The following is a 15286-nucleotide window of genomic DNA, read 5'->3' as shown; positions in this document are numbered from 1 at the left end:
TCAACCTTTGCTGAACCTTAATTTATTATATTTAATACCGTTCCTCTTTCATGGGACAGTTTAGGTCATTGTTTGTCCTTCATTTGTCTTTTTACTCTTTGACCGGCTGCAAGCAAAAGAGACTGCCACGACTCCATGTTCATAAACATCTTTGAACGTTGAAGAAAGAAAGAAAGATTGACGTTCACTACATTAAAACTCTGCAGTACATTTCACGTGCTACCAAGAATCAAATGTTATTTATGAGCCTGGTAGTTGTTGAGTGAACCAAGGTCACTTTTCTGCTGCTCATGCTCACACTCTAAGCTTAGTCGATAAGTCTTAATGACTCGTATTCCTCCACACAAATAAATCAGCGGATCAATACATTCAGCCCAGATAACAACAACATGCATTGTGGCGGGCAGACGACTCTTTGGGCTTCACGGGTGAATTTAGCAGCTACAAGGATCGAAGACTTGTTTCTACTAATGAATAGATGAGGTTTTCGCCTCAGCTGGCATTTCATCAACGAGAAAGGGGCCGGTGTGCTTCCTCTCCAGGTTCTGCCGTGCTGTGGTCTGTTATGGAAACTTGTCCTTCGAGAGACATAAAGTTGTCATTTATGGGGAGCTCTGCTCTCTGTGTGCTGTTTTGCACGGTCTTGCTGCGTCTCTATGGGTTCTCACCGGGTACTCCAGCCCAAAGATTAGGGTTAATCTGTAGGCTTATAATTGTAGGTTAGCTTTGTGGCTACACCCAAAAAAAACAATCAGCATCCAGGTGAGTGTTTCAGCTCTGTGTCAGTAACAAAAACATCATTTAAAACAAGCATTTTTATTATGAGACTACTGTGAACAGATTGTAAACAGTAGTGACTGGATGGATGGATGGTGATGGTGAAGCATTGGGCTAAAGGGAGCATCAGTTGTAATGAAATGTCAGTTATTCAAGCACAACCTCATGCATTTCATTGCAAGAGCAACACTTTTGTTAAAACCACACACGCTTGCAATGACATTGGTTCATATCATCTTTATTAAACCTCAACTGAGCTTCGTGGAGGACTGGTGATGTTGTTTTACTTGAGAGAGTTTTTGAAATGCCTTGCTCTGATAAATATTCCGCTGCTGACATTTCACAGGTGCCACCAGACACCCCACACACACACACACACACACACACACAACACAATATGGCTGGACAACTGCAGACAACATCAACATCAGACGCTATAAAAAGAAACCATCGATTTTGGAGGAAGAAAAGTTCTGATTTTACTTCAGACAGCTTCATTTTCTTTATTGAATGATCAGTGAAATGTGTCCATGAGGTGACAAATAACTGTTGTGCATCAAAGTTTGACCCCTCAGGATCTTTTTCTCCATAATAATTTGCTTAGATCTTCTCCAGACTTTTTTCCTGTCACGTCAGATTGGAAATGATCCTTGTTATTGTGAATGGACGGGGCCAAAGTGGTGACCATTGGTGCTTCACAGTAAACAGGTTCTTGGTTCAAATCCAGGCTTGACAGGGACTTCTTGTGTTTTGGAGAATTGAGGAAAAGTTTTCTGACATCCTCACTGATCCATCAAACTGTTACCGTGAAGAGGAACGGGAAAAAGATACACAATAGTTTGTGCTATTGGGAAAAATTCAAACAGTTTCTGAAAGATGAATAGTTGCACGTGAAAGTCAACATGGGGTTATTGTTTCAGGAAGCCGGAGAATAATCTTTATAATAATTTATTTTATTTATTTATTTATTTATTTAATAATCTCTATCAAAAATAAAAATCTTTGTCACCAGAGAGGGGAGGGACACCTGTATTAGGGCCTGTTCTTGCTCATTGAAAGACAAATGTTTTATGCTGTTGAAATCTCAAATTTAACTGTTGTTCATGTACAACTGAAGTGTTTTTTTGTTTGTTTTTCTTCATTTTAAATTGTTAAAACAGTATTTTAACTTGCAGTAAATTGTAAATAACAGCCACATATTTGAAGGTATTCTGGAAAAAAAAGCACTCATATTTCCTGGTCCTTTTATGGTTAAAATAAGCAAACAAAAAAGGGCCAGATGGACATTTTGAGGGTTTGGTGTTAAAGGGGTTAACGGTTAATAACAAAATCTTGAAAATGAAATTTATGATTAGAGCTGAAGTCTTTATTTGGTTCGGTCCTAAATTGAGCCATCACACCTGTGGGAAAATTGGTTTAATTAACTCAAGGTGGGGAATGAGCCTGAGGTTGCATATTACCATCTGTGTACATTTAAGTCGGCCACGTAGCAACATTTTCAATCTCTATAATGCTCTGAAGTAAGAATGAATGAATTTTGATAATCCAATTTGCACGAATGAAATCCAAGCATATGCACGTTTTGCCATGAAAGTTCACCATGAAGACATTTGACAGCTCGTCAAAATACCTCATCTACTTTCCAAACGCCTGACACCCATATGGTAACAGAGCACAGACCCTCAGTCTGCGCTGCCTTCAACCTTTACACTCACACTTTACATAGAATATTATTTCACTATAGAGCACGAGCGAAACTGATTCTCGATTCTCCGAATCTGAATTTTCGCTCCATGTATCTGATATGGAAATTTAAAGAGCTTCAAAGGAGGTCAATCCAGGCATTTTTTTTTCTGTGGGCATCCATATGTATAATTCTGCCCTTTTAGCTAAAAACCATCCTTGATATGAAGTGGCTTACACATATTATGCTGCTCTGCATGGACCTTCATCAGAAGCTACACTTTATTGAAAATCTCTGCATGTGCATTGCTCTTGATTTCATTCAAGTCACATTCAAACCTGTGGTTTTGATCGACGTAAATACAACAGTTTACACTAGTACTGTATGTGACATACAACACACTGGCAGCCTGTCTATTTACACCGTAAATTGTAAGGCTGTGTGTGAAAAAAATCAAAGATTTCACCCAATAATTAGTGAAAATATGAGCCGAGGTCAACACAGACTGACTTCCCACACTTCACACACAGTCTTCATCACCATCTCACACTTTTCTCCCTGCAGAAGCTTGCATTACCTCTTAGGCAGCAAGGAAAAAATACTATATCTATATATAGAAAAAATACTATATATTTGTAGTTTATTTCCAACTATAATCATATTTCCTTATCCCTTTAACACCGAGCATGTCACAGAGGACAGGTTTGCACGAGTGCACTTTGCATTACCGTAATTACGCAACACTATGCTATCGGAAAAATTCCAATGGTTTCTGAAAGAACATGTGGTTATTACGGTAATTTCATTCTCACTGTTGCAGTGAGCCGGCGAATCGACGTCTTTGTCAGCAGAGAGGAGAGAGTTGGAAAGACGCCTGTACATACATTCAATTTGGACATTGAGACAAAAACTTAAACAAATGTTATTTTAGATAATTGTTTTATTCTGTTCAAATTTCAAATTTAACACCCAAAATCTGGTGTTCGTGTGCAACTACAACGTTTTGTATTTCTTCCATCTTAAATTGTTAATACACTCTTTTAACATGCAGTAAAATTGTAAATAACTGCCAGATATTGAAAGTTATTCTGGAAAAATGGGCAAAGGCACTTAAGTCATACTCACACCAGCAGCCCTTTTAATTCAAATCCTAGTTCGTAGTTCTTGCAACCGAAATCTGATCCACACCAAAGAAGCGAACTCTGGTCCGCCTAAAACATAGGTCTTGGTTCGCTTCCAGTGAACCACATGCAGGGACTACAACGCAGGGCATTGTGGGTAAACACAACCCACATTGTTGCAGCGTATATGTGTCGTATGGTCACATAAAATATACGTTATTAAAAGGTCCTGAATGCTGCAACCCCCAATTGAACCGTGTCCCCAATTGTACCGAATCTAGCGGACTATTAGGTGTGAATACGACTTTACACTCACCTGACTCCGCCCCACTCTACCTGCCAAGACACACCTCCTCGTCAAACCAACACTTCTCACCTGTGATCCCTGATCCTCACTCACTCCTTCGCCAGATTGTTCTGAGCCCTCGTGCAAGACTCTCCGGTGTTTATTTCTGGACTGACTTTTGATTGCTGACCCTGCCTGAACCCTGGATCTCACCTCAGCCTTCTGTCCCTGAACCACGTATCTGCCTCAGTGTCTGGTGAGCTTTTCGTTTCGTTCTCTGCCATATTCAGTCAAATTCATCCTAGCTTCTTTTTTGCGAGAAAACTCTTTACGGTGTGTATGTGTACATTACTGTTCCATGTATCACGACAACGTGAAATTCAGTCCATCCCGCAACTGCCACCTTCTTTTCACACATGACCTTAATGGGAAACCTTTTTAAGATGAAAGCTCCTGACTTCACAAAAAAGCAATTAATGTTTCCCCCAGTGATGTCTGTGGATGATGCTTGAAGTGACCCACTCATTAGTGTGCTTGACATTCCACATCCTCACTTTCCACGGAGAGGAGAGTGTCCTTCAGTATATGCTGTGGTGTTTCCTCTTGACATGGTCAAACTAATTGTGCGATTGTGCGAAAGAGATTTTTAGTGCCAGTAAGTAATTTCCTGGTTAAATAAAGGTTAGAATGATCATTTTATCAGAGGAGCTTCCTTTTCTTTTTTCCTCCTCCCCTGTTCCCTTTCATCCCCCCTCATTGTTCGTCCTTAAAAGCCTGAGCCTAAAAATAGTTTCCATGGTTATCAGGTGTGTAACAGATAAATAGCTGTCTCGTGTGTGTCTCTGAGCTGTCTTAATTGGCCTCGTTTCCCACAGCAGATGTTTTTTTTGGACATGCTACAGCAGGAGAAGCTGACGTGTCATTCATTTAATTAATTACTGGTGCTCTTTTTTTTTTTGTTTTGTTTCTATGTGTTGCAGGTGTTCATTATGGGGACATAATCTGTTTACACAGTCACTTTTAGTAGACTTGTCTTGTCTGATGGCCGTCTATTATTTTAATAAAAATGTGCTTCTTGCATTCGCAGAAGTTGTGGAATGTTGTTTTTTTCCATTGCTGCGTTGCAATTTTTTATTGATATGCCAACTTTTCCATTGCCCACAAGCTAGAAAATCAAAAACCTACACAAAACGCAGCTACACTCTACACTTGATTTACAGTACACTGTAGTATCGACCAGGTTTGACCTCTCCGCAGTGTAACCAGGCATATCGGTTATACGATGACTTATTACTTTATGGAGATGAAGATGAAGGGAGTCTTTCCATAAGTGATTAAATATGGCAAATGAGCTTTGTTCACGATCTATACCAGACCCCCCGTCTCTCTATAGCTGCAATATCTACCGCAATATCCATCAACTTCTACTCCTGCCATTGTGCACATACACAGACCCACACACATGCATTAATGCAAGCATACACACACACACTCCTCAATTTCTGGTTTCTCTCAAGTGGTTTTTATTTTTCCCCACAGGGCACACAACATATAGAGGAAACACATTATATCAGAACACTCATTACTGTTTGCGCCATTAGAGATTTGTGTGAATTGAAAAAAGGGAGAAACGCTGTAATCAGTCACTGCAAAGCTCAGCGGCCGCAGGGTTTTATAAATCTCTTTAGTTTAGTCGCTGACGCAGACTCTCTCTGCATGTGGCTCTCCAAAGAAGCAAAACATGTTTACAGAGAATTAAAGTAGGACATAGTGGTGCACAAACATGCGGAATACTGAATTAAAAATAAACAGTTACTGGCTTTAAAGATAAAATATGTAACATTCAGGCATTATCGCATCTTAAATCAATGAACTAATCTTATATGCAGTATTTTCTTGAGTTCTGGACTTTAATCAATGATACGACGAGTATTAGGGCCACATTTTTGAGAATAAACAACAACATTATTCTCGTAATATTTTTACAATAACTTGACTTTATTCTTGTAATATAATTACTTTATTCTCATAATATCACAACTTTATTCTTGTGATATCATAACTTTATTCTCATAATGTTACGACTTTATTCTCGTAATGTTGCAACTTTATTCTCGTAATGTTATGACTTAATCTCGTAATGTTACGACTTAATCTCGTAATGTTATGACTTAACCTCGTAATGTTACGACTTTATTCCTGTAATATCCCAACTTTATTCTTGTAATATTATAACTTTATTTTCATAATGTTGCGACTTTATTCTCGTAATGTTGCGATTTTATTCTCGTAATGTTGCGACTTCATTCTTGTAAGGTTACGACTTAATCTCGTAATGTTATGAGATAATCTCGTAATGTTATGTCTTTATTCTCGTAATGTTGCGACTTTATTCTCGTAATGTTATGACTTAATCTCGTAATGTTACGACTTAATCTCGTAATGTTATGACTTAACCTTGTAATGTTACGACTTTATTCCTATAATATCACAACTTTATTCTTGTAATATTATAACTTTATTTTCATAATGTTGCGACTTTATTGTCGTAATGTTGCGACTTTATTGTCGTAATGTTGCGACTTTATTCTCGTAATGTTATGACTTAATCTCGTAATGTTATGAGATAATCTCGTAATGTTACGACTTTATTCTCAAGAGATTTGATTTTTTTTTTTCTTTGTTGTTTGGCCCTAAAAGTCGTACAATGATACACACACAAACAAAAATGACTCCAGCTAGGAAGTGGTATGAAAAGTAACCTCCAACATCATACACTGCTGTTGTGATGAATATGCACAATGAGCTTGACAGACAGGTGCATGAGGCGGCAGCAGGGTCCTGCCTTAACATTAGAAACTTGTACATAATGTGACTGAACAGCTCCAAAAGAAGCGCACACAGATGGCTCCTTAATCTCAACCAACACAATGTTGTGACTCATCATTGAAGATCGGAGAGCTAAAATTAAATCAGCACAATTTCCCATTGAGAACAAAACACCTCGTGCCTTTTCTGCTCAATAACGTAATCCAGTATTGTTCCTCCCTGCATATCACTAGGAAAGCTAAATAGGAACAATTTGTTATAATTAAGGCCATGTTATTGTAATAATTGACTGTTGCTCTCAGAAATTGAGTTTCCTAAGGGGACAAGGTTTAGTTTTTGTTTCTGAGAACTGACAACATGGGCTTATTTAAAATTCTATTCATGTTACAGATTCATAAAAATATGCTCCCATGGACTCTGCAGGCTTTTTTTCCATCTTCAGCACCATGTTGGGTTTTGGTGCTTTCAGGGCAGAATCTGGATCTTTTATTTTTTTAGATTTTTTTAGATGTGTCAGGAATTTTGCATCATGACTATGTACCTGTAAGGAAGATCACTAAAGCTCACTCCGGGATAAAACTGATATCCCGGTGCTCAGAGAGCGGAGATAAATACCATGGGCTTATATTATATATCCAAAGGGGGTAGGAGTATAGAATAACACAATTATTTTTCCAAGTTCCTCCAAGCAGAAGAATAGACCAGACTAAGAAATGCTTTGTTTCAATTATAGTCAAACATATACAGTGTTTTTTTTCTACAGGAACAATGTCTCTGTTATTCTTTATACTATACTCAAATAAATATAAGCAATTATTATTTCTTACCATGAGGCTCGATGAGCAGTTATACACTGACTATCAACAAAAAGGCGAATGGATTCAACCAAAATGGCACTTTGGCAGTGGAAACTGCAGACACGCACCAGCGGGTGTGAGAAACCAATGCCCAGTCATTTTCCAGTGGAAAGCCATTTAAAAATCCCACCACACCCCTGTGCGTGAATGTGTGTGTGTGTGTGAGAGAGAGAGTTTGTGAAAATAGCACGACCTGAGTCAGAGCTCCATCACTTCTATATAGTGCCTGCAGTTTCCCAGCCATTCATCCATTAAGCCTCTGATTGCTGAAGGAGGCCCTGGGTACATTCTGTACTGACACCCTGGTGTCAAAAACAGCAGGCGGATCATCACCAGCTTCACAGCCCTAACTGTTTTTCAGTCTCTCTCCATCTCTCTCTCTCTCTCTCTCTCTCTCTCTCTCTCTTTCTCGCTTTATTATTGGGTTAAGTTCCTGCATCTCATCGTTCTTTAGCTCTGCCCTTCTAATGCACCCAGGGGGCGCACACAACACATAGAACAGAATAGAGTAGAATAGAAAGTATTTAGAGTAAGAGTTTCTTTTTTTCATTTTACTGGCAATCACAACTGTGGAAAAAACAACACAGGAAGTCGCCACACGTTTGCAAATGCTTAGAACAAATCGGGTTTCTGGTACGGATCAGGGAGTGACAGCTGGGCCAAACAGTTGAATAAAGCCATTTTATATCTTTGGCAATAACTGGTCCTGCATTCCAGGTCCATCATCATCATCATCAGCATTATTATCATCATCCACTCAGGTGCACGGTTGAGTCATTCCTGGGATGACAATAGACCAAACCCAAATCTCCTTTATCAAGAATCAACCGTTCATGCATTAGAAGCTTGTTTTAATTCATTCTTTTTTAAAAGAAATATAGTTTTTCCTCTTTGTACAACAGCAGATAAAGGTCAACATCAGTGTTCTGACAGTGGTACAGGAGCAAAGCGTCACTGATACTGGTGAGCAAGCTTGTGGCTGCTGAATTTCAAGGTGCAAACTTAGGGAGGGAAATAGATGCACAGTAAAAATGTCCATTCCCAGTAGTTTCATAAGAGCCAGAGAAAGAGAGCTCTCATGAGCTTTTGCTACCTTTTTTAAATTCTGTCTGTTTTATTACAATTCATTGAAGTGTAATTCACAGTTACTGAATTCAGCAAGCAAAAGCAAAAATAGCCTGTGTGGCTCTTTTTACGGGCATAAAGATGATTCCCCCTCTCGCCCTCATTTGTGTGTCCCGTCTCTCTGCAGCGTCACTATTCATCACGATTACTGACAGGGTTTCAATTTAAGATCCCCTCATCTGGAAATCTCTATCTGTGCCCCAGGTTAACCACTGTCAAGTGTTGAATTCGATGACAGTCTCTGACATGTCCCCAATATCAATTTGGCGTCCTGCAGGAAACCCATTTACTGGCGCAGAAACACATTAACGCACCACATCGCTTCAACGGGAAGTCATATAAAAATAATGAAAACATACACATTAGCATGCATCATACATGTGTACATTCAGGCACTTCATGGCATGGCGTGACAATGCCGCAGCAGGTGATCAACCAAGAGTCAAATGCAGAAAATGACATCCGTGAAATGAATTATGAGCGTGACAGGAACACGGGGATGATTGATCAAGCTAATGAGTGGCAGGAAAGCATGTGGTGTGTGTGTGTGTGTGTGTGGAAGTGAGATATTTTCAGCGTGCCAGACAGAACACTGGCCATCTGCAATGACTGGCCACTGTTTACACGGCGGGCGAAGGATGAGCTATTACTGCCAGACAGATTGAAAGTAAACGCGGAGAATTAATCATAACACGGTGACCGCTCCATCACCATTAAACACAGCTGAGAGTCTTACAGTGAGCACGAGACGCCTATAACGCTTCCCTGCAGGCCAGTGCGTCTGATTTAATATTCCTCTATACGAATCGAATTTGATTGACGGATGAATAATCCAATTCATCTGCACACATTGAATCGATGTTTCAATACATGTCCCAGTAAGGTCAGAGACCATAGGTTTGCAAGTTGACCGGCGCCATGTCAGTTTTTGAACCTGGAGACTCACAGACGCCGCGTTTTATCATCTGTTTTCCTCTGAATTAGAACATTATTCACAAAACTGATTGACGAAGATCTGAAACGACTGTTTTAAACCTAATGATTGATCGTAAAAATCAGCTTGTTTCCCAAAGACTTCCATTTTTACGCGGCGTTCTTTGTGTGAAGTCGCCCCCTGGTGGATAACTCCTCCACCCTACTTCCTGGGCTTCACTTTTCAAACTGGAAGACTGCGTCCATTTTCATATCCATGTATCCTATTTATTTTTGTTGTTAATCTTGTGTTATTGTGCCTGAAACTGTGCTGCTGCTGTAATGTAATGGGTCGACAGGCCGTGATGCTGCAGCTCCCGCGGTATTTACATTATTTTAGCTGATGTGGCTATTTCATCCCCTTAATGGCCACTGCAATAAACATTTAATCTTCCAAAAAAAAGGCATAATATGTCGCCCAGTGTGATTGAGTCACTGCCCTCCGTGGATGGTTGAGCTTGCAGAATCATGCACAGTAAATACACTGTACACACACAGGCTGCAGTTTGATTAAGTCACTGACATTTGCAAACCCAATATGCAGAACAATGAAGAGCTTAAATGGCCACAGGGGCAAATCCTCTCGCAATGCTTTCCCCGCGTATAATGAGATCTGCCGCGTCGTCTGATTTCTCTTCACTTTTAGCTTTAAATGAAAACCTGCAGATTTCGAGTCCGCATTGTGCCGATGAATAAAAACGTCCGTGCGAGTTGAAAAGAGATTTGTTAAAAGAGGGCGATTTGTCTATGACACTCTTCTTTTACTCCAAAGTCCGTGATTACAAATTGTCTTGCAGAGCTTCCTGTATTTTGCTTGTGGTCAGTATAAGCCATGTGTCACAAATTCTACCCTCGGAGCAGGTTCCTATTGATCTCACAACGGCTATCAGGACTGAAATGATTTATTTCCATGCTTTGACTTCATTTGATGCAAACCAAACTGTAAAATAGGTCTGTTTGCATAATCTTCAGCCATATCTTGACAGGTTATGCTCAGACTGCAGGCTTATCGTCTATTTTTTCTGTAATTCATTTATGTGCTCAGACATAACCAATCGATCCCCATTGGGTTGCGTTGGTAACGATACTGGTGTACACATGTTTGTGGCACGGCTTTTATAGATATTATTTTGTGCTGTATCATCAGCAGGTGATGCAGCACCTGCCGCCACTGTGTTGTATATCGAGTGACACAAAAGACGGTTTCAAATCCTATTTGAGCAGCCGGAGGGTTCAGACTGATTTGAATCACGTTTCAAAGCAAAGCGAGCTCGAAATGTGGACAGAATCCAATTTCCTGAGAAACGCCAAAGATGCACATCCAAGACTAAACGTGTTTTCTGGCAGAAAGACTGATCTTCCTCCTCTAAATATACTGGAGCTGACTATCTGTGGACGCGTGAGCGTGATAGAGGGACTGAGTTACAATCACTGACACTCTAATTAGTGCTTTAGGCCGTGCACGTCTGCAGTGGTGTAGGCAGATGGGACACAAATAGATGCACTGCTGATGCTTATCTCACAAACTCCGAGAAATGGGGAGTTTGTGGGTACCGCAGGAGTTTATGGTTTGTAAAATGGTTTGTGATGCTGCTGCTTATCTTCACCTCCGAGAGCTTCCTGTCACATATAATGGTCTTATTGGTATTGATTCCACAATTGCTGATGCCTCTGTTTGACCTTTGGAGAGTCTAAGGAGGAGGAAGCCGTCATTATAGCCACCTTTAATGCTATTACGACTGCAGGGACTGTTAGAGGCACAGCCGATCCCCATCTTTGGGAAGGGGTGACGGAGAGACGAGCAATGACAAATTGGATGCAGAATTCTGAGGATGATCAGAGGAGGAGACGCTCAGTAAATGGGAAGGAGGGACACGAGGGAGAATATAGGTATTCCTTTATTTTTCCACCAAAAAAAAGCCAACCACCTGTTTGAAAATGTAAAAAATAATTACACCATTTCCATTTTGTCTAAAAATATACTGTGATCAGGCGTTGGCTGATGCTCCTTATCTGTCTGACTGTTTGCACCACTGTTCTTTTTTTAAGACTTCCATTCATTCATAAAGTTGAACCAATAACTATAAACCTAACCAGTTCCTCAGAAATGAGGTTCTTCCTCTTTCGGACCAGGTTTTGGTCTCCATGAGGTCTACTGGTCCTGACAATGTCATCCTAAAGGGGTATCAAATACAAGCACACGCACACATGGGAATGTAATGACGCGTGTGTGTTGAGGAAATGTGCCTTTTACAGTAATGATCATTTCACATAACGCAGTGTGTTGCACTTGACGGTTAATTATGCAACGTAAAGCGTTTATTTTTATATCGCAGAGTGATCCGCGGGCCCCGTGACAACAAACCGGTGCTCAGGTAGCATGTGAGTAAAGATAAATGGAGGCATTAAAGGGCAACTGGGGAGCGCAGGCAAGACTCAAATTACATGCTTCATTGAAAGTGGATCGGGGGCTGCTAATAAGAGCTCCCCAAGGACGTGTAAAAGGATGTGAATTAATACCTCAAATAACAACCTGGAGCTTAAAAATAGGCGGCTGAGTCAGTCAACAACACTCGGTCCAAATGAATGGAAGTCAGTACAGTGTCCAAAGAAGAATCGCTGTGCAAACAAGTGTGCGTTTGCATTTATGATTCATTTTGTTTGGGCGTGCATGTAGCATCTCCCTATTCATGGCAAATAAGCAGCGTGTCATGTGACTGTGTTCTTTCTCCTTAAAAGGTTGACGAAAGCTGCTCCGCTCACCCTGCCCTCGCTGTGTCTTAACGCAGTCCAGACTTATGCAACTTATTCCTCTGCACAAATTTAATTACAGCTCTCTCTGCCGGGGATTATGCAAAGTAAGTAAACATTACTACAGAGACATGGGGGTCGACTCCTAAAGTCTCTGTGCAGTCGTTGTCACGGCTTTTTATTCATGTTTTGCATAAACTGGGGACTAATCCGGTCCGCAGTTCAGTATAGAAGAACACAACTTTTATTTGTTACTGATGTTTTTTGGAACACAATATTTAGAATGACACAAGGACTGTTGTGGTTTTGTTTCCTTAGAACGAGCCGTCACGTGACTCAGTTTGTCCACAGTGTCATGTTGGCTGGCGAAGCTCCAGAAAAAGTGAACAGCAGTTCACTGCACACCTTCCAATACCCCTGTTTTTCTAAGCATGGAAACGCTTCTACACTGCTGGTGCATTTTAGTTGTGGTCGGTAGTCAAAATCTCTGAGTTTAGGGAGCATTCCTATAACAGGAAAGCCCCTTTAAGTTGGATATCCGACTTACAACCTCACCAATCCTGACATAGGATTCCGTGATTCCATGTGTGCACAAAAACATGCGTATAGAGCAGGGGTGTCAAACATACGGCCCAGGGGCCAGAACCGGCCCACCAGAGGGTCCAATCCGGCCCACAGGATGACTTTGTTAAAATTTCACACTACGATTACAATCTAAACGTAACGTCAATTACAATATTTTTCTCTTCCAGATACCTGTGACTAAATGTTTGTGCCTTTTTAGATCCAGCGTGATGTGTAAATAGTACATTTAGGCACGATATTGTTGAAATTGCACTTATATTTCTCAAGAAATTTCATGTTCAAAAAATATCCTTCATTAAATGTAAAACAAAGGAGAAAAAAAGCAAGGAGTTCTTGTTGTTCATAGGTTATTATGCTATTATTTTACTATTTTTACTGGTCCGGCCCACTTGAGATCAAATTGTGCTGTATGTGGCCCCTGAACAAAAATGAGTTTGACACCCCTGGTATAGAGCATTGTTATCCACTGATATTAGTAACAATGACGAGCCCCGTATTCATTTGCATCCATGCTTTTTTTTTGCTTTTCTCTTCGGCACGTGCGGTCAACTTGGTGACCAGCTCCGAGTTCCGATGTAAATGGAACACAGCATGTGCTCTCATTTCAAGAGCATCAAACACTGCTGCTCTGTCACGTCCTTCACCCTTCCATGTCTGAAAGAGATGCATTTAGACGCTCAGAGCAGCTGCCCCGAAAAGATATATTCTATTATTCATAAGTGTTTATGATTTATTATTGGATATGGAAATGGAAATATTAATAAAATAAAAGTCTGTCTGAGTGGGAGCCAACCTGAATATTTATCCTAACCCTGACCTCCGTCCATTTTTCATTCCAAACCACACCGTGGTGAGTTGAATTGTACTCGTACTGTGGGGTCGGAAACACATCTTTTTGAAGGCAGGGCGAAATAAAAGGTAGTCAGTTTGTCGCACGGGTTGATGAAGTGTCAAATGTGTTCGCTCGATTTATTGACCGATATGCTGCTTCCAAGGGCTAGAGTCATATTTTCGGTGGCAGTTATTGAGCTTTTTTTTTGTAGCGCGTTCATCACATTGTAGCTGCAGATTCATTTCCCTGCCAAAGTATGACAATGGGAGACTAATGTGTCTTTTGTGAACGCTCATCAAAGGCTATACATCAGAGAGCATACTATCATTTAGTCGGGTTACGGCGTATTATTAATTGCGACGAACAGCAAATGCGGTCAAAAAAAAACACAGAACTCTCAGCAACTTTGTTGTGTTTCGTTAATTCTAGTATTTTTATTATTTTTTGATTATTCAATATTGAGAAAAGAGCAGCTTGTCAGTGGCTGGGGAACAGAATCACAGACAGACAGATAGACGTTCCTTGCATTTATAAATAGACGTTTATCTGAAGGTCAGTTACAAACATATACATTTAAAAACTTTGTATTTCTTTATTTTTTATAACCTCATAGTTCATCAGGAGACCACGGCCCACACTTTGGCAATCACTGCTGTACATTCTGTCTGCTGCATACCATTATGTGTTGAACAAGAGAATTTAAAACACTAAATAAATAACACTATTTGCAGCAACAGAATGTCCCACATATAAATAGAGAATTATGTACATTGGTAAGTGACTGACTTCTTCAGCAGCGACGAGACAATAAATGACATTTACACACTGTGTAGCACTTACCAGTCACGCTGCTTTGTTTCTTCCGCGATGCATGTCTATGCAGTAATGCCAATTTTAGTGCTGAGCCAGTGAAAAAAAACAATACAGATGGTTCCGTTTCACCTGGAAAATGCAGGCATGCACACCAACACACGTGTGCATGCCTGCTCATGCTTGCCTGCATAATCAGCGATATTAGCATTGATTACTGTTCTATCTCTGCAGGTAATTGGCATTTCTCTCTCTCTCTACACACACGAGACCTGCTTTGGGTATGTTAATATACAGCTTCAGTGGAGGCTGCAGTGTGCACTCAATGCATCGGCTGTGTTTTGCATTTAGAATGCGCTCTCAGACCTCCTCCACCAGAATGATGGGACAGCCATATTTCAATCTGTAGTTTCTACTTCAAAGCAAATATTCCTGCTCTTCTGCGACGAAGGATTGAGTGGACAAAAAAAGAGAAAGAAAACCATGTTCCCAGGCTCATTCCACTTGTCTATTTCTCCTTACAAAGAAGGAGATTCAGTGAGAGACTTCAAACCGAGTTCTTCATTAAAAGTTCTGCTGTGACTGCAATTAAGCCCCTGTTTTTTGTGCCAGTTTCTACTTTTTATATTTTCAATGGAGGAACCCAATTCAATAAAA

The sequence above is a fragment of the Solea solea genome, chromosome 4, assembly GCF_958295425.1.
Source record: "Solea solea chromosome 4, fSolSol10.1, whole genome shotgun sequence".
In the NCBI taxonomy this organism is placed as follows: domain Eukaryota; kingdom Metazoa; phylum Chordata; class Actinopteri; order Pleuronectiformes; family Soleidae; genus Solea; species Solea solea.
The sequence above is the reverse complement of the archived record's forward strand: the minus strand, read 5'-3'. Positions refer to the sequence as shown.